Genomic DNA, 20,161 nt, shown 5'->3' with positions numbered 1-20,161 from the left:
CAGTTTTGTGGTCCTTACTTCCCTACACACCATACTAGTGTAGTACTTAGTCTTTGGCCCATACTGGGTCTCAAAACACTGTCTGTCTATGTACTGAACTTTGTCAGCATTTTTCTGAGTTATCCACTAACTGTGCTAACTGTGCTTTGTGCATCATTTATGTCAGTATGGTTTGCATGTAATAATGATGTGACATTATGCAATATCTGATGCACATGTAAGTATGATGCTGTAATCAGAAAGTAATTAATTGTAATTCAGCACAGTCATTAAGCATTAATCAAGATTAATTAATTGTACGGATACCTGGATTTTTTATGGTTGTCACAGAGCTGATGTTTTGAAAATTTTGTGAAATTTTCTAAGTTAAAAGTTTTGAGTTTTGACGGAGACGGTATGACGATGTGTCAAACAATGGAAACCGTACCAAGTCTGGCTCAGTCGATCGGATGGGAATCACCCCATTCGATTAGACTTAACTGTCTTTGATGGAGTTTCATGTTCAACCCGTGAATCGGTCGTCTCTTCGGTGGAAATCCGTTCTCAGGCCGGTTCTCAACTAGAGTATGAGTAGAGAGCCTGAATGAGTCTAGATTCCAACGGTTTTGAGTTGAAAAGCGAAGAAATGTTGAAGAAAAGTATGAAATCGTTCGAAGATGTTGATATAACATCCCAAAACATATATATAAGGCACACACAAGTAAAGCACATAATAACACACACATAGAACAATACCAATTACTGCGTTCGAGTTGCAATTGCGTTGTGATAACATGGAGTAAAATAACGTTTAGTTGTGATTTTTGCGTTTATCGCATTGTTACTCCACTTAGTAGTAAATCGTAGTTTAAAATATCGTTTAAAATCGTTAACCAATATATCGAATCTCGAGAGTACAAGGCGATTAAGTATGAAATAGTTCGAAGATGTTGATAACTTGTTGAGATTTGTGTAAAATAATGTAGAAACCCTTTAGATCTGGGCAAATCTTGATGAGATGATGTCACACTTCAGTGTTCATAAGAAACCGAGATGATGTCACCTTAAAACAGTCCAAATCTGGTGATTTCATGGTGGAAATGTGTGATTTCATTGGAGAAGATGGTGGAGATGTGTGTAATGAAGATGGAAGTACAATATTTAGGAAGAAAACTTACAGAAATCAATTGAAATCGAAGTAAAAGTGCTTGAGAACGAGCTGAGAGCGTGTTGGTCGAATAGGGTTGTCACATCAGTGAACAGTTGATGTGACAGGTGAGTATTTATAGGTGAGAGGGAGGTAAGGCGGTGGAGAGTGTGGGTCGGATGGCCAGTCGATCGGATGGCCATCCGATCGGATGGTCATCCGGTCGGATGTCCATTCGATCGAGTGGTCATTCGATCCGACGGCCGGTGCGAGTTGGTTTTCCGACTGTCGTTTCGAACGTTAAGCGTTGCGTTGCATTTAAGCGAGTTGCGAGCGTTACGATAGCATTAAACAAGTAGTTACACAAATAACATAACACATAAAATGCATAAAAGTAAATCTGCGTTTCGAGTTTGCGATGAGATTGCGTTGCGATTGTGTTCGCGAATAACATCCCAAAACATATATATAAGGCACACACAAGTATAGCACATAATAACACACACATAGAACAATACCAATTACTGCGTTCGAGTTGCGATTGCGTTGTGATAGCGTGGAGTAAAATAAAGTTTAGTTGTGATTTCTGCCACCAAAATGATGTCAACCATTAAACACACTCATCTGATGGCCTAGATCGTTTCCTACACTTTCTAGGAAAAACACACTTTCTGCAGGATCCCCACTCTATATATATGAGTATATATATATATATATATATATATATATATATATATATATATATATATATATATATATATATATATATATATATATATATGGATGGGTTAAAATGAAAACCACCTCCAGTTGCGAGAACCATATGAACCACTTATCCACCATTGATCTTTTATGATGGATGGTTGAGATTAAAAGAAAATAAAACACATTTTAAAATCGCCATTGATCTTTTGTGATGGATGGTTGAGATTAAAAGAAAATAAAACACATTTTAAAATCTTTTTGTCTTATATTGTTTTTAATATTTTATTGTAATAAGGGTATCATGGTCATTTGTCTATTATCAAAATCAAATCACAAAAGTCTTTGTCTCTCTCCTCTTTCGTACAAATCAGATTTTTTTAGAAAAAACAAATTTTTTATAGATTTTTACAAAACATATTTTTTATAGTTTTTTTTAAATTTTTTTACGACCCAGTTTTAAACTTTTTTTGCGATCTGATTTTAAACTTTTTTGCGCCCCGGGATAAAAAATTTTACGCCTCGTTTTAAACTTTTTTTACGCCACAGTTTTAAACTTTTTTTACGCCACGGTTTTAAACTTTTTTTACGCTCCGGTTTTAAACTTTTTTTACGACCTGGTTTTAAAACTTTTTTTACGACCCGGTTTTAAAACTTTTTTACGCCCCGGGGTTTAAACTTTTTTACGCCACGGTTTTAAACTTTTTTTACGACCCGAAATTTTTTTTACGCCAAACATTTTTTTACGCCAACTTTTTTTATGCCGAAATTTTTTTTACGCCAAACATTTTTTTACGGTAAAAATTTTTTTGCGCCAAACATTTTTTATGCCGAATTTTTTTTTACGCCAAACATTTTTTTACGTCAAACATTTTTTACCCCAAACATTTTTACGCCAAACATTTTTTTACGCCAAATTTTTTTTACGGGTTTAAACTTTTTTTACGCCAAACATTTTTTTACGCCAATTTTTTTACGGGTTAAATTTTTTTTTACGCCATAAAAACCATACGATCTAATACTATCTTTAATTTCTATTACTTTTCACTGGAGATAACCTTCTTATTTCTAACTTTCTAGATACACCAACTCGCTATGATTCTAATTCCGTGCACCACTTCCTTTTTATGAGCTCTTGTGCCGATGTGATTGTGATACTCCAAAAACATCTCAAAACTAAAAGGCACAAATATTAGGAATTTTACACCATTGACCGACCCAGTGCCACACATCTGTAGCGACATAACACCCCGTAAAGATGTGGTCCGAGGTCGTAGCCATGTTGTCACAAAACTCACAACCTTCCAAATCGACTTCTATGTTTTTGTATGGTACTCACGCTCGATTCATAACCTTTCAAAACTGGGCAGTGTTGTTTGGTTGGTATCAATTACAATACGAGGTATGGTGCCGACATTTGATATAGCTTACGATATTGAAAAATAAATTTATTGTGAATACAAATCTGTGTTCAACAAATTTTATATCGTCGCGTCGAGAAAAACCATAAAAGTGAATACGGTATCGGTGCCAATGTTATTTGGTTGGTATATGTTCGATTTGTGACGATAATAAAATCAACTATATTTGACGTGTTCGAATAGAACGTTTATTGAATCATAGGTAATAATAAGCACTTTGCGACTGTATATTCAAAATTTATATAACTTTACCATATATTAATAAATAAACGAAAAGGGTAATCAGGAGAAACCCATAAAAACGAATACGGTATCAGTATCAATATTGTTTGATTGGTATATGTAGAAAGCTAGGAAAACGAATACAATACCGGTACCAATTTTGTTTGATGGATATATGTTCGATTTGTGAGTATAAAAATATTAACTAATAAAAATACTAAAAAAATAAACTACTATACATGGAGTGAAAAAAAGGAAAGAAATTACAAAATAGAAATTATTCATGTTATCTCTATCAATAATATGTAAATAATGTCACTAGCAAGAAAATATATTTATAATCGTTATTATCATAAGACACTTTGTACTACGATTATAAAATACCTATTAAATTTATTTTGTTCGTTATAAATAAATTTTAAGAATTTAAATACCAAAAAATAAGGATTTAATGGTGGATTATCAAATTTAAATCGACGGGCTATGGAAACCGACTGTGTTCAGAGGTGGAACCGGAACCAAATCTGGTTGGCAACCAACTTAAACCATCAGTCTCTTGGATGAATTTGTAATTGTGTCCTGTTCTGTCTAGTTTCTTACCACATCTGTTTTTTATTATAAGTTTGACTGTAAAAAAACTGTTAGCTTAGAAACCTATACTTTGAAACCAGTCAAACCAAACTGAAACGGTAAAAACCAAGTTTCCAACCCGAACCGATCAGATACTCAACATGACCGGTTTAGACTCGAAACTTGATTTGTGCACCTCTAAGGCTATACGGTGTGGTCATGATCCTCATAACCACCATGACCCTCCACGTCAGCGTCATGTCATCCACCTCTAATCCACCATCCAAAACCATTAGCGTTCGTTTCATGGAATGGAATGGAATGGAATTAGGGAGTTTTTCTTTGTAAAATTGATCTTGGTTGGGGGAGGGAGGAATTTGAAATCCCATGAATTTCTTTAATCAATGAAATTTGTGACTATTTCAACATTCCTTGGAAATCCTTCACTCTGATGAAGGAATGGAATGGAATGTTGAAATAGTCACAAATTTCATTGATTAAAGAAATTCATGGGATTTCAAATTCCTCCCTCCCCCAACCAAGATCAATTTTACAAAGAAAAACTTCCTAATTCCATTCCATTCCATTCCATGAAACGAACGCTACCTAAGGGTATGGTCATGAGTCAAACTACTAACTCGTTATTTATTTTAGTTTAGTTTTATCTAAAGAAAAAGGAAAAGAAATCTTGAAAAATGGAAAAGAGTACCATGGTAGTCATGGTTTAATCAATGCGAACCATGATGGATCAGGCCAGAGGATGATGTCGTCTTCCATTTATATTTCTACGTGACGAATCATATCCTAACTATGACCCCACATCTGTCAAGAAGCTAACCACTCAACTAATGGTGCTACCAATACTCAGCTTTCTTGTAGGTGTAATAATTGTGAAATATAAGGTGCAACACGAATATTAAATACAAAAATAATAAATAATTTCTTGTTGTTTAAAGAGTTAAATGCCATTTTAGTCCATGTGGTTTTGGTCATTTAGACAGGTTAGTTTAAATGTTTATTTTTCATCTGTGGGTCCAAAAAGGTTTCACCGTTGTCATTTTAGTCCACTAGGTTAACTTCATCCATTTTTAATATTAACGAGAAGGGAAATTCGGTGATTTTATATGGCCGAATTGCCCTTCTAGTTAAAAGAATTCCAATAAAATGACCGAATTGCCCTTCTCGATAACAGAAAAAATGGATAAAGTTAACCCAGTGGACTAAAATGACAACGGTGAAACTTTTTGGACCCATAGATGAAAAATAAAACCTTTGAACTAAACTGGCAAAATGGCACAAACTACAGGGACTAAAATGGCATTTAACTCTTGTTTAAATTTTAAGAAGTTCTAAAGTATCAATTATTTGACACATTTATGTTACAAGAAGTGTCGTGATCATATGAAATATAATTTAGCGTATTACCAACGGTCGATGGAAAGGGAGAATGAGTTCACATTCATTGAGATGGAAGAGTTCAATTCGGTGTTGTGTAATAAGTTCAAACCTTTATATCAACGTTACAATCAAACAACCGTGATGTCTTCAAGAAAAGATAGTACTGTTATTATTAATAATCAGTCTTAACAAATTTGTCTTACAAATATTTTTATATACTTTTTTAATGAAACACAACCATCTCCACAACGCATGAAATTAATTGTTAAATTTTCATAGGTTCAAATATATGTATGGTATTAGAGGTGTCCGGGCGGGAAACACAGATACTATCGGTAGGGGCGGACCTATGAGTCTTGGTCGGTGGGAGGACGCACCTTTTAAAAAAATTAGTGTATTTTTTAGACAAAAAACCTGACCGCATCCCTTGAAAATATGGTTGAACCTCCCATCCACACCCCAACAAATAATTCATGGGTCCGCCATTGACTGTCGGGTGTACATGCTTCGGTTATTATCCTCAACCGAAGTTATTGGTTAGTTTATTTTATTTACCAATCAGTTTTCAGTTAATTAATTTAGTTTATAGTTAGATTGACGGATTTTACTTCGGTTCGTTTAATTTCAATTAATAGCCAAAACCAAACTGGTGCTAAAACGTTTGGTTATAAATACATGAAATCAATGTATAAAGAAATGAAATGAAAGTATAAACACATGAAATGTAGGTATAAAAAATGAAATACATAAATAGGAGATATAAAAGCTAGAAATATATGAAAATATAAATGGTTCTGTTCGGTTAATTTGGTTAAAAGAATGTACAAAAAAAAAACCAACAATCGGTTTTTGGTTAATTCGGTTTTCATTTAATCGGTTTTCAGTTAATTAAGTTTTTGGTTGATTTCGGTTTGGTTTTTATTATCGATTCACTTATTGCTCCCCCGTAGACAATGTTATTCACGTAAAATATCAATATTTGTTTATTAAAAAACTTATAGCAATACCATACTCAATCTAAAGAGAATAAAATACTCGTTTTTATGGTATAATTTAAAAAAATATTAACGTATAAAAAAATTTATGACCGTTTAAAAATCATGGTGTAGTTAATTTTTTTATAACGAAATAAAATGTAACTACTAATTTATTAACCATGATTTGGTTAAAGAAGAGAAAATTAAAGTGTGATTGAGATAAGAGAAATAAAGTGTGTGTATGTGTGTGTGTGTGTGGGGGGGGTTGGCTGTAACGCTTCGCATTTCTATACTTTTCATATTTATAAAGTTGTATTCGCATTTCTAATTTTAGAAACTTGTATTCGTATTTCATTCCAATCTTGTAATCTGAGACTTAGATCATAATGGAAAATCGTATTTATATCAATCATACTTGTGTTATATGCAATCAATCGTTAAATGCGTGCTTATACGCAAAATCGAGACTTATTATACATGCATACTATCATTCATACACGCACAATACATAACACATACACTTTCTATACTCAAACAAACCCCCCCCCCCCCAAATATAAACTTTTAAGCATAAAATAACATCAATACATAAGTTCAGGGACTAAAATTGACGAAAACCAAACTTCGGATGGAAAATAGGCACGCCGCGTCGCGCGGGATCCTAATCCTTGTCCGTCGCGTGACACGGAAAGTCTTAATCCGCATAATGTTTTCTAACCTAATCTGGGTTGCTCCTTTTCCTCCTCCTTTCTTCCCCAATCACCTTCATTCTTCATTAAAACTCTAACCCTAATCCACCATTATATAAATAAGCCTCCCAAACCTTCATTTCACTTTTCCCACACTCTAACTCACTCAAAACACTCTCAAAGTACTGAAAATACAAGCTTGGGGCAGATTCTTGCAAAGTTCAAAAGTGAGCTTGAAACTCACTTTTCTTTCTCTTCTTCATGAATTCTTGCTTCAAACTCATTTGAAACACCTCTAGGAGTGTTTCCACAAGTTTACCATGGTAAAATAAGGTGAAACATCACCATTTTGAAGTCCAAACTTTCTGTTTTGGTTTAACTTTTACAAACTTTCTATAAACTTGTTATCCACGTGGTAATCTTGCACATACCTTGCTTCTAACCAAACCTATGGTTATAGGCTTGAGTATAGTTGTTTCCTGTAATTTTAGAAGTCTAAATACCTCCTAAACTCTCTGTTATAAAGGTTCCAAGTAACCTAGACAATGTTGAAACCATCCAAGCTCACCACCTTCAATGTTGTGAGACTTGTGTTGTGGTAATGTGTGAACCATGGAAGCCTAGGCTTTCCAACTATGTTTCCACTACTTCACTTACTTGATTTTATTAGCCAATCTTATATCTAAGTTACCAAGTAAACTTACTAGCAACAAAGTGACCAAACTACACCAAGTCTCCAAACATTTGCCATGATTGGAATGCACTAGACTAGTTTGAGCTCACTTGGTTATTTGGCGAATCAGATATGTATCTTGTTCTATGTTCTACTCATGACCAACCTAAATTATCAACTAAGTTGATGATTGTGCTTTCATGAATCATATAATGAGGTTCAATGGATGGAAATCATCCTACCTCCTTGCATGACCATTCTCACGAGAACCACTTTCTGGCCATTAGATGAAGATGATGGATGGATTAGATTAAAATTAGTTAAAATTAATATTAAAAACTTTTTGTCTTATTATGTTTTTAATATTTTATTCTTAAAGGGTATATAAGTAAAATTGTCTTTTTTGTCTTTTTATATATATTAATTTTAAATTACCTTTTTTGTCCTATTCATTAATTACTTTTTTGACTTAATTATTTTTTATTTATAAACAGATTTTTTTGTCATACAATTTTTTGAAATCAAATTTTTATTATAATTTTTTTAAGATTTGTTTAAAAAAAAAAGTTTTGAAGAGCCGTTTTTTTTATGCCCGGCTTTTTCAGGCGTCGTTTTTTTAAACGCGCCGTCATTTACGTTAAAAGCTTTACGTTTTGTGTTACGCGTCGTCATTAACGTTAAAAAACTTTGCGTTTTGCGTTAGAAAATTTACATTTACCGTTTTACGTTAAAAAATTACGTTTTCCGGTTTTTCGCTCGCCTTTTTCACGCATTGTTTATTAACGGGTCGTTTTTTGCACGGATCGTTTTTTAACGGGGTCGTTTTTTAACGCGCCGTTTTTACGCCAGGCTTTTTCAAGCGTCTTTTTTTAAACGCGCCGTTTTTACGCCGGGCTTTTTCAAGCGTCGTTTTTTTTACGCGCCGTTTTTTACACACTTTTTTAACGCGCCGTTTTTTACACATTTTACATTAAACTTTTTACGTTTTAAGTTTTACATTAAATTTTTACGTTTTACGTAAAAAAATTACGTTTTTACGTTTTACATAAAACTTTTTACATTTTATGTTTTACATTTTACGTTTTACGTTAAAAATATTACGTTTTACGTAAAACTTTTTACGTTTTACGTAAAACTTTTTACGTTTTTACGTAAAACTTTTTACGTTTTACGTTAAAAATTTTACGTTTTACCTAAAACTTTTTACGTTTTACGTAAAAAAATGTACGTTTTACGTGAAAAAGTTTATGTTTTACGTTTAAAAAGTTTACGGTTTAAACTTTTTTTTACATAAAACTTTTTTACACAAAAATGAACGCAACCAAAAATCACAGCTCGGTAGGTGTCTCAGATAGATTGTTATCATTATCGACTGGAAAAAAAATAACAAACCAACAACAAAAATCAAAACAATGTTTGGATTCTCGAAAAAACCGGGGTTTGGGCTCAGATTTTTCCGATAATCAGAGGCTGCAAATTGGGGTTGCAGGTTCAAAAACCTACCCTCCGCCATCCTTGCCGCGCCATCGTCATCAAAATCTAGTTTTTTTTTTTTTTTTTTTTTGCATCATCGCCATCCAAATCCAACAGATCAAAACCCACATAGATCACTGATAAAAAATCGCCAGAAAATCAATAACTCAGGCGCTAAATCAGCAGAAAATTAAAAATCACTAGAAAGCAAAAATTCATCAGATTCTTGTTCATGACCACAAAGTTCATCAAAAATCACTAGAAAAGCAAAGTTCATCAAAAATCACTAGAAAAGCAAAATCACCACAAAAGTTCAATAGATTCTTGTTCGTCACCCATGGATCAAACCCACATATAAAAAATCAACAGATGAAAACCCACATATCAAAAATCAAACAGATCAAATCCTCCGAATATGCAACTTACTCGAACAAAGAATCTGATGAACTAGTAAATGGCAGTAGCAACAAAAAACTCAAGAAAAGTAAAACCCACTTGAGATGTAGTGACCGACGCCGAAAACATCCACCGCCCATCTACCCACCATCGTCGTCACAAGTGTGGGTGACCCACACCTCCGCCTTCATCCACCGTCACCGAAACACCGCCGCAAAAATAAAACCACCGAGAGATGAAGATGGATCTGATAGATTTGAGGGTGGTTGTGGGTTGCGGAGAAAGGTGGGCATGAGGGGACGTTTGGCATCACCGTCGCCAGAGAAATGAGGGGGCATCGCCGTCACAGGTGATAGTGATGTGGTTGTTGGTGACCGGCCGGAGGTCCGCCATCACCGGTGATCAGAAACCCAGTGGTTTTGTAACCTCTTTCTCGATCCTTTGAAACCACATTGGTTTCATTTCTTCATTTTAAGAGAGAGGTGAGAGGAAGTCACAGAGAAAATTATGGTGAAGTTTCATCTTCATCGGAGATGAAGTCACAGAGAGAATTATGGTGAAATTTCAAAATCTCAAATGTTTCTTTGATATGAAGAGAGAGAGAGGGGAATGAATGATATATGAAAGAGGTGAATAAAGTCAAGAAAGAGAGAGAAAGCAGACTTTAATAAAGAGGAGAGAGAATAGAACTTTAAATGAAGAGAGAGAGAAGGGAGGATTTGACATTTGAGGTAAAAGACTAAAATACCCTTTTAGTTGGCAAAATCTGATTGGTTGATAGTGGTTCTCGCGGTTCTCACAACTGGAGGTGGTTTCTATTTTAACGGCTCCCTATATATATATATATATATATATATATATAGTAGGAGTTGGCTACAAAGCCATTTTTTCCTACAAAGTGTAGGAAGCCTCCTACATGTGACATGCGGCAATTAGAGTTTTTAACTAAAAGGGTATTAAGGTAATTTAATTATTATTTTAATTATGGATTATATTAATAGATTAACTAACTAAGCAGATAATTAAGGAAACTAAATATCTTATTGAAATCAAATCGACTTCATTTATATTATACAATTGATACAACATATTCCCAGAGCATTCATATTGCATCTGGTTCTTAATAACATCTTTACTGATCAAAATCATGGCGTCAAATGTTATGGTTGATTGTGGTGATTGTAAAGTTTTATGATATTGCATAAACTTGAATTTTTGTTTGAAGTGTTGTAGCAATTGTATGATTTATCTAACAATGATTACGATATTGAATTAATGTTGGGGGATTTCTTGACAGTGTGTTTTAACAGCAGACAGACTAATACCGCTGTGTTTTAGCAGCATGCAGACTAATACCGTTGTGCTTTAGGAGTTTATAATTTGATTAATTAGAGGATTTGTTGTCGTTGTCTTTTAAACATTCACAATGTAACATGTGTTTTACCAGCTGTAATCCTTTATGAACAATTCCTTGACGATGTGTTTTACCAGCTGCAATCCTTCATGAATAATTTCTTGACGATGTGTTTTACCGGTTACAAGTTAATTCACAGTGTGTTATAGCAGTTTATGTTTTAGGAAGGAGATGTATTTTGTAATTATTAACGTGTTTTTAGGAATGAGATGTATTTGTATTTTCTTGATGATGTGTTTTACTAGTTACAGGTTAATTCACAACGTGTTATACCAGTTATGATTCATAAATGACATGTCTTTTGTGGTTTCTTGATGTTGTGTTTTATAATTTTTGGGTTCTTCATGATGTGTTATATTGTATAACACACCATACAAGTTAAATGACGGTGTGTTATATTGTATGATTCACGATATGTTTTCTTGGGTTTCTTCAAGATGTGTGATATTGTATGATTCACGATATGTTTTCTTAACGTTGTGTTTCTTCATGAAGGAGAGAAGGAAGAGAGAGAGAGAGAGAGAGAGAGAGAGAATCGCTAGAAATGTGGAGTGATTTATGGGATGACTATTATTTCCATGTTTAAAACAAGCTAAATGACACATCTACCTCTAATTAATTAAATCATCCTATTTTAAGACACACATATTACCAAAGTGCCACCAAGATGATCTCAACCATCAAACACACTCATCCAATGGTCAAGATCACTTCCTACGCTTTGTAGGAAAACACACTTTGTAGAGGAACCCCACCCTATATATATATATATATATATATATATATAGGGTAAGGATACTGTAAAAAGGGCCTAAAGTGTGAGAAGTGTGAGAAGTGTATTATAACACTATATATAATACTATATAACACCATATAAACACCGTATAACAATATGTAACACCATATAATACCATATAACACTTTGTAACACTATGTAACATTATATAACAAATATAACACTACACATCTATCATAGACATGCTATCAGACAAACTATAGGGTTATATTTGTTATATAATGTTATATAGTGTTATATGGTATTATATGGTGTTACATATTGTTATACGGTGGTGTTATATAGTATTATATATAGTGTTATAATACACTTCTCACACTTTGAGCACTTTTTGCAGGATCCTCTACATACATACATATATATCTATACTACTTTATAATACATATCCGAAGGACTTCTTGAAGTCCATAAAATTTCCCTTAAAACACCCCTAAAGCATGATGTACAACCCTCTAAAGCACAATATAATTTACAATACCAATTATGCCCTCCAAAACTTTTTCCCTTTACCCAGATCCATCATCAGCCGTCCATTTCCTTTACGTCTTCACACGGATCGTGATCTGACGGATCATGTATTTTTCACTCGGATCCAACTTTCCCCTTCATTCTCTCTCATCTCTCTCACAACTCATATCTCACCAGTCTCTCTCTCTGGCGATTCAAGATCCAGATCTGGATCTAGGGTTTCTCTGTCTCGCGATCCAAGCTATTCAGATCCGCCTTTCCATCTGCTCTCTCTCTCGCACGATCCAAGCGACGTGTAACCGCCAGAAATCATATGGATCTGGTGACAGCTATGATAGATGTGGTGCAATGGTGGAGCTGTTCAACAACAATGACTAGATTGATGATGTTTTAGTTCCTATTCGCAGCTGCATCCTCGATTTCAGGCAAATGAGGGTTTGGTAAGTTGAGATTCCCACGATTTCTTCCCTAATTTCTTGTCCTCAGTTGATTTTGTTTCTGGATTTAAGTTTATAGTCTCTTCCAGGTCGTCTTCCTTCTTACGCAATTTTGTTTCTGGATTTAAGTTTATAGTCTCTTCCAGGTGGTCTTCCTTCTTACGCAGAGCAATCTCCGTCTTCAAGAGGTTACTCGCAAGCTTGCTCAAGTATTCCTGAGTGAACTCAATATTTTAAGACGTGTGAAACTACCATTTCCCATTCATCGATTTTTGTGCCAAAATACTATAGATCTGTGTTTTATTTTTGTTTTTATAATCTGATTATGATTGTAAAGTAGTAAGAAATATGTGATTATTATTGATGGGTTCATTATGTTAATGTTTTGGTGTTATTTGTGTTAAGTTAAACACTGGTATTTATATCGAAAACTGATATCTTATTCTTCATTCAAGCTATATATAGCCAAGATTACAACGTAAACAAACTAAAGAAATACTGAAAATAAGGAGACTAGCAAAAGACTAGGTAACCAGCGCTAGACTAGGTAAGCCCCAACAACCCTAACGTTAAACAAAATAAAAACATTATTAAACTGCAACGACTTCATGCACGTGACTTTTTTCCAACAATTTGTGAATAATTTTGCCAGATATATATCTGCGTTTGGGTTGTATTTATGGTGTGTTGGTGCAGATCCTGGTGTTTTTAAGTAAAAAGCATACTAATACCACAGAGTTCTTTACTCATTCTGCTCTTCTTTTTTTCAAACATTGACATGTGTTGTTACCTTACTTCTGTGATTGAAATATCATCGAAATATCTAGCTGGTAACTGCGATTGTTGAGTCCATATGTTGTTTTTTAAGCACAAGAGATTCAGTTTAGACATTGCTACCAAGGTGGGAAGAAATTTCTCTTTAGTGCCATATGTTATAGTCGTGGTGGGTGGTTTATCAACAGAATTACTTTATGAAATAGTTTTGATGCACATATTTGTACCCAATCATATAATGACATATCAACAGTCAACATATGATGCTTTTTTGAGTTGATTTTTGTTTTTTATATCACCAGCTTGTTCAAAGGTTGTTGGCATGAAATGCAGAGCTGATCGTGTTGATGGCGGTTATGTTGAAAATTTGAATTTGTAGAAACAAAATTGCGGTTATATAATTTTTTTTATATATATAGCTTTGGATTACAGTGATTATTGCTTATTTTATATTGCTCTGATTTACAATTAGGGGTCAGTTTCACTTGATACGGGCCGATTTTTCACTGGATATGGCATAAGGATCTTCACTTTTGTGGTAAATTGGCAAAAATGTATTCACATGTGAAATTTTATTAACTTGAGAATCTGCATAAATGTTAAGACTAGACACTGTTAAATAGGTTCCAGTATATATCGCGGAAATATCACCAAAAGAGCTATGTGGAGGTCTCACCACCCTCAATCACAAATATGGTGATGAGCTTATAATTATACTTTGTCAAATATGGTGAGGAAGTGTACTATTCTGAACATGTCTGATGTCTAATTGGATATTTTGATAAGTTGTAGGTAACCTGGGAAGCAATTGTTATTGAAGATGGTGATGACACTCATGATTTGGATTGGTTGGAGTCACTTCCTAAGGTGTCTGCAAACATGGAGAAATGATTTGGATTGGTTGCGTATTAAAGTGTGATTTGTTCTATTTTTTGTGGTTAAATTTGGTATTTTCTGTATGATTTGAGATCAAGATGGTTGTAGAAATTGGTTAACTGTGTACATGGATTCGTAAGTTATCATGTTTTAAATTTATTAATCATAGGAAAAAACCTTAAGTTGATTTTAAATCATGTTTCGTGCTTATGTTGGTTGCAGGTACTATATATGGGTTGCGTAAAACCAAGTGTAGGTGGTACAAGTCATGTGTGTCCTTATTGCAATATCATTGAGCGTGGCAAAGTCTCTCAGATGGTATGATTTAGTTACTTCATTTGGGAGGGGGGTCTTAGTTTGTTTTTCTCTTAATTTTTATTTTTCTTTTTCAGAAAATTGATGCAAAACGTCCCGAGTTGGATATGTTTATGGAGCCTATGTTCGATTCTGATAACTTATGTGTGGAGTAAGCGCCTTCCCTATATTCATCTATGCGGTCAAAAATGTAACTGGTCGAAACGGGTTGTAACTGTAACTGTAACTTATGTGTATATTGAAACTAATACGGATAATTTGGGTATATATGGGTCAAATATCAAGACTTGTGAATCCTTAAAAAGTCAGATGACACTATCTCTTAAAGGATGTTTTGTTTCTATTGGTTCATATTCCATGATATGCAATTTTAGATATAAATTACGATAGATAATGAAACTGTTCTTCACTGATAATGGTAGTGCATGAATATTTTTTTTACATTCTCCAACGCTTTTGCAGGGAAACGAAGATTTGGGTTTGAGGCCACAGATCTCACGTTCGAATCCGATCCCAACCGGGTTTTACCGTAGTGGGTCTTCGGGCGGCGTGTTTGCGCTCGCGTATGGGGTCCTCTTTTGCCATTGGGTTTCCCTGGGTAGCCAGGCTTTTATTTCGTTGCCCGTTAAAAAATACTGATGCTCGTTTTCTGCTAATGGATGATAAAATTTCCACTTTCTTGCAGCATGAGATGCATGCCTGGGCTGCCACTGCCTGTAACATTAAACGAGGATCTTGTTAAAAAATACTATCTTTTGAAGTCTTGAAGAATTTCAAGTCATATTAATACTGATACCTATGTTGTCAAAAGTGCAAAAAGCGTGCGCCTAGGCGGCCGGGCGCAGCGAGGCGCACTAATAGCGCCTGGTGGCAACCTAGGCGCAAAAATGGGCTTTTTTGAAAAAAGCGGCCTGAGGCGCAAGAAAGGCGCACAAAAACGGCCTGAGGCGCAAGAAGGGCGCACAAAAACGGCCTGAGGCGCAGCGCTGCGGAAAAAAAAAACGAAACTGAATACGAATAAAAACTGCCTCACGCGGGCCCGGGCTTTTCGGAGCTGCATTCGTGTCCGCAGGTGCGGGCACGCATGAGTTCAACCAAATTCCAGCTCAGAAACTCATTTTTTCTCTATGTGTGCTTTTCTCAAAAAAAGCCCACGCTTTTTTTGCGCCTTGCGCCTAGGCTCCGGGCGAGGCCGATGCGCCTCGCCTGAGCCTTGCGTCTTTGACAACATAGACTGATACCTGCAAGGTCAGCAGTTTTGCTTATGACCACAGCCTTCCATAATATCGGAAAATCAATTCATTTTTCTTTTGCATTGTGAAAACTCATGTAGAAGCAAAAGTTTGTCTGCACCCAATCAGCTGAAATCAACACATTATTGATTCCGTATTTTTTGAGTTTTACAAGCAGTTCTGGTAGTGACTTGCTTTTAGTTTTGTGTTGATAAATTTTTTTGATTGATTGTGCAGGGAGCCAAGGGGGTTTGGATTTGTGCAGTTCATAGATCCCGCTGATGCTGCAGATGCAAAATATCAGATTGATGGTTAAGTTTTTCGATGGAGGGAATTGACAGTTGTTTTTCCGGAGGAAAATAGGAAGAAACCAACTGATATGAGAATGAGAGAACTGAGGTAAGTTAATGAGTTGGCAAAATATAGACAATGGATAAAAAGGGTTTCGGGTTGAAACAAGTTTTCTGTAACGGGTCATTCTGGGATGACATGTTAACACTTTTTTCTTTCATTTTTATAAATAGTTATACATGTTTATGATTTTTGCAACTTTTAGCCTGTTGCTACAATAAATATGTACTTAATTAGAATTGAACTTGGACAATTTTCAAGCGTTTGAGTGGTTTGACCGAACTGACCCATTCGTAAGTTGGTTAAAGTTGCTACTTTTTTATTTGTTTATGTATACATGAGTTATTGAAGAGTGTATATATCAGCAGGTATGCCGTTGATATATGTTAATCCAGTAAGAACTTGACACACTTAATGTTGTTGCAGAGGCGTTGGCATATATAATGACCATAGGCGATCACCACCGTGGGTACTCGCCTGCTCCCAAGAGAAAGCATCACTCGAGGTAGGCATTTAATTCTCTTCTATGAGTCTTTCTGTGGCTCTGAAAAAAGATATGATTTAATTATTATCCATATTTATGAATTGTTTAGGTCTGTTTCACCTCGCGGAAAAAGGTACAGTCCAGAAAGGTCATATTCACCGTCGCCAGCGACAGAAGGTTCTCCACCTTATAACGGTGGGTCCAGGCGTCGTAGTCAAAGTCCTGTTAAGGACAGGTCTCCTCCACCCTATAATGGCTCAAGGAGTCCAAGCCCGGGTCCTGAAAGAGCGAGACTGCCGCCAATTAGCCGAAGCCCAAGCAGAAGCCGAAGGCTTAGCCTTAGCCCTGATCCACGCGATTACCCGAGAGGCAAACCGGACATGGATGGTTCAGTTAGCCCTTGAGTCGGCATCCGAGTGATTTAGTTGCCAAAAGGGCTCTCGTGTTTTTAGAATTTGCATGTCTTGACTCTTGTTTTGGTGTTGGTAGTGGACGGTTGTTTTGGGACTATTAACTTGAATATTATGGTTGTGCAACTGCTTATGTTTGACTATGAATCAGCATGTTTGTTTGGAGTTTTGATTATTGTTTCATATTGAAAAAGTAGAAAACAAAGCCCTGTTCCTACTTTTTAGTTCTACTTTGGTTATCAGCAAGAGAGGTTAAGGAGCGTACCATTTTTTATGCTTGACCGTTGAATCAAGCTCGCGAATTTCCCAATTCAGGTAGTTGGCCAATCCGTTTGACTGCATAATTCCATCAGTTTTCCCAACTGTTCTCTTAGATAATCAAGCTCGTGAATGTCCCAATTCAGGCGGTTGGTCAATGCAGGTTTTCATTGCTTGTGGTGCAAGTGAAGGCCAAGAACGGGACCCTTTTCACAAACCACAACGTGGAATATGGTGTATCGTAGAACAACGATATAACACTAGAATTCCAATCGCGATGAGTCAGTATTGTCGTTTACTTTCATGAATTTTTGTAGCAAAGTTGGTTGGTCCGAGGGCCTCCACCGCTGCTGCCACCAGCCGCCACCGCATCGCGCAGGTCTCCTACTAGATTTTGACATAATCGAGGTAGTGTAGCTTTGTGTAGAGTAGATTTGTTGTTGAAACTTGTAGCTTTGTGAAATTTGAGTACAAGTTTCAACAAGTCTCAGTTCATCGACCGGGTTAAAGTTGAAATTTGAGGTAATGGATTTGTTGTTGAAACTTGTGATTTGTACTCTGAATATTTTGGTTATACCTGCAATGTGTTGGTGTGTCTAAACTTAGTGAATTGTAGCATATGCTGGTTTAACTTGGTCATATTTAGAAGCTGTCAACATAAACAAGTAATACCTTTCTCACCATCCGAGATAGTTGGATACCGAGACGAATTTAGCTTCCACCATAGTTATTAAAGGTGCGAGGCGCACTCATGCACACCCTTAGAATTACTAACAAGTGTTGTGTTTTTCGTTGCATCGCGAATTTGGTTTTGGTTATGGCTCAAAACCAAATCGCCCCGTACATAGCCCTAAACTCACCAACCTAAGTGATATGTTTCCCGCCGCATCGCGCGGGTAAACGGCTAGTATATATATATATATAGGGTCAGGATTTAGGAAAAACGGTGAAAAGTGTAAGAACGGTGCGAACGATTTTTGTGTTGACATGTGGCATTAATGCTAACTTACACTAAGGGTAATATTGTCAAAAACCCCACTCACATGAACTGGGTGTTCAAATAAAACGCCATAAAAACACCCAATTCAGAAAAACGCCATGAAAATACCCAATTGAAAACGCCATAAAACACACAGTTCAGAAACGCCATGAAAATACCTAGTTAAAAACGCCATAAAACACCAACTTCAGAAAAACACCATAAAAACTCAGTTGAAAACGCGATAAAACACTCAATTCAGAAAAAACGCCATGAAAATACCTAGTTAAAATGCCATAAAAACACCTAGTTCGGAAAAACGTTATGAAAATACCAAGTTAAAAACGCCATAAAACACCCAGTTCAGAAAAACGCCATAAATACCCAGTTCATTTTTTTCGAAAAGTATATCAATAGTATACTCGTTTGAAAGATAAAAAACGCTGAGTTTATGGTGTAATTTTTTTAGAAAAATAATCACATATAAAAAAGTTATTGGCATTTAAATATGATGGGGGGAAAATGGCATGTGATTAGCATGTGTATCCTTGTTTGGATCTTCCAATGTTACCCCTCCTGTTAGTTATAAGGTTTGTAGGACCGGTTTTGACACCAAACGATTGCGTAACAACACGTTCGACGTGCGGAATCCGTGAACGTGCGTGACCGAACACACAAGAACGTACTATAACCGTGATTCAATTGATTATGACAAGTACAAAGTGCCGAGAATCACGTGAGAGAACTTTCTCTCTCTAGACTTTCTCTCTCTAAGCTTAGATCTCCTAAAAGTCAAATGAGCAAAAATACTTATATCTAACACATAAAGCTCCTATTTATAGGCCAAGGTTTATAAGGTAGTTCACCTTATTTACAATAATGCCACCTTGCCTTTCTAACTAGATATTACAATAAAAGCCTAGATTTCTTCAGTTTCAGCTACGGAATTGATTGACGGAGGCGATAGACATTACTGCACTAACAGACTCCCCCTTGGATATTGCCGCAGTCAATCTCGTAGCATCTTGTATTTCTCTCTTTCGAAAAGAATCCCCGTGGATCTGTCTTTAGCTTCCGTTGCTCCCCCTCTCGGTTGTCTCTATCTTCAGGCTCCCCTTTCGTCAAGCTTCCGTGCTTTTAGGATCGACGCCTGGCTTTCCGGATACAAGCTCCTCCAAGATAGTTATCTGGCTCTTTGAATCCACGCTTCCTCTTGCATTGAGCTCGTCTTCAGACTCCCCCTTAGACTCAGCTGTCGGGATCGTAGCCTGGCCTTTACAGGTTCACAAGTTCAGGATCAATTCCTGGCTTTGTTTTGCATCTGCTCAGGATTTGAAACCTGGTTAACCTGCACATGCTCTACCTCAACATAAGTTTCACAAATTTATAACACTTAGACTTTAAGAAACTTACTGGTAGAAATCATTCATTCATCAATCTGTATAGTTACATCAAGTTCAAATAAATGACCTTGATTAACTAACTACACAATCTTTCAAAACATTTGTATATATAATTCAAAGTTTTCAACATATTCTCCCAATCCAATTCATCATGTTTAGCACTTCGAATTTTGAATATCAGCTTTTTAACATCAGTTGTCGAAAATCTTTTTGAATTTTCAAAATTTAAACTAAAACACGATATTTTTGGATTTTTGATTTTAATAGAAATGCAGTAAAGAAATATATACAAACAATATTTTTGTGAGTTTGTGTAA

At 35.6% G+C, this 20,161-nt stretch overlaps 1 pseudogene; it reads left to right on the top strand.

The window, feature by feature from the left end:
- The first annotated feature begins 13,540 nt into the window (after window positions 1-13,540).
- On the top strand, window positions 13,541-17,332 carry LOC110905632 (annotated as a pseudogene).
- Window positions 17,333-20,161: the final 2,829 nt, after the last annotated feature.

This window comes from Helianthus annuus, chromosome 6 (genome assembly GCF_002127325.2).
Source record: "Helianthus annuus cultivar XRQ/B chromosome 6, HanXRQr2.0-SUNRISE, whole genome shotgun sequence".
In the NCBI taxonomy this organism is placed as follows: domain Eukaryota; kingdom Viridiplantae; phylum Streptophyta; class Magnoliopsida; order Asterales; family Asteraceae; genus Helianthus; species Helianthus annuus.
Note: the sequence above shows the minus strand (reverse complement) of the source record. Positions and strands in the feature narration are given on the sequence as shown.